The sequence below is a fragment of the Psammomys obesus genome, unplaced genomic scaffold (genome assembly GCF_907164565.1).
Source record: "Psammomys obesus unplaced genomic scaffold, mPsaObe1.curated_primary_1811, whole genome shotgun sequence".
Lineage (NCBI taxonomy): Eukaryota > Metazoa > Chordata > Mammalia > Rodentia > Muridae > Psammomys > Psammomys obesus.
Window position 1 is genome coordinate 850,870 of NW_026595981.1, and position 1,392 is coordinate 852,261.

General features: G+C 44.5%; 1 protein-coding gene across 2 annotated transcripts in view; it reads left to right on the forward strand.

The window, feature by feature from the left end:
- Positions 1-1,392, forward strand: part of Smg6 (SMG6 nonsense mediated mRNA decay factor) — a 214,469-nt gene that overhangs the window by 62,094 nt on the left and 150,983 nt on the right. The window lies entirely within an intron of this gene.

Sequence of the window (1,392 nt, forward strand, 5' to 3'; positions counted from 1 at the left end):
TTCTTTCTTTCTTTCTTTCTTTCTTTCTTTCTTTCTTTCTTTCTTTCTTTCTTTCTTTCTTTTTTCATGAGGTGAGAAGAGGAGAAGGGAAGGTCAGATTGGCAGGGTTTTAAAATGTTCTGATGACCATGTCACATTTGAAGGCTGTTTCTAGCCTCTACCTCATGTAGGTAAGACTGATGTGGTTTGACTTGATAGAACGTGTAGTTTGAGTGGCATTATTTTGTGTTTCTTTACATGTTGCCAAGGAGTCATTCCAGAGCATCAACAGAGAATGTTTGGTCAGATTCTTATCTGCAATGCCAGGAAGGAGAATTGCCCCATGGAGACTGTGTCATAAAGCAGATCTAATGTTTCTGGACAGTGCCACTGGCTCTTTGGTTGTGCCTTTCCTTAGCAATCTCTCCTTTCACTCCACAGTCCATCTGTTTCCCTGCCTGACTGTATTAGGATTTATGTTCAACTTGCTGTTGGTGGGGAACTTCCATAATGACTGAGTATACCACACTTTCCCTACTGACAAGGATTTTCTTGGGATTTGAGGTGCTTCTTAGCTAGACTTTCTGGGTTTTCAATCACATCTGAATCCTGGAAGGCTTTTTCCCATTAGGCTGATTAATATAGTGTCCAGCAGTGGGCAAGATGCAAAGGCTTAGGAGCCTTTCTCAACTTGCTCAGCTATTGCTGAGGTGACTGTTTGCTTAAGTAGAGCTGCAAGAAGGCCTGGAGTCTTTCAGGGCAGCACTGGTTTCTAAGAAGAAGGGAATAATAATGTTGGTGGAATACTGCCCTGGTGAGGCTGTGGAGTCCTAAAGGGAGGGAAAGTTTGCTACGAAGGAGGAAGCTCTCAGGGTGTGGCAGCACACGCCTTTAATTTTGGTCTACTTATCAAGTTCCTGGCCAGCCAGAGCTACATAGTGACACTCACTGGGCTCTGGAAGAAGGGCCTTCAGTTGCCCTGTATTCCTTTTCTCCTGCTGAAACCACCACTGCTGTTGTGAATTGGAGAACTGAGGCCCATAGTTCAGCAACAAATGACCTATGGTCTCTGTAGGTGTGAATGTAAAAAACCTGTTCTCAGTAGCTGCTGCTGTGTGGAAAGAATTGGACTCTTCATAGACCACCAGTGAGTCTTTTTCTTGTAGCTGTTAAGGTTAAGAAAATATGGGTACCAGTTGGTCATGGTGCCACACGCCTGTAATCCCAGCACTCAGGGAGGCAGAGGCAGGCTGATTGCTATGAGTTCAAGACCAGCCTGGTATACAGAGTGAGTTCCAGGACAGCCATGGCTACAGAGAAATCTTGTCTTGAAAAACCAATAAAAGAAAGAGAGAGAGAAGGGAAAGAAGGAAGGAAGGAAGGAAGGAAGGAAGGAAGGAAGGAAGGAAGGAA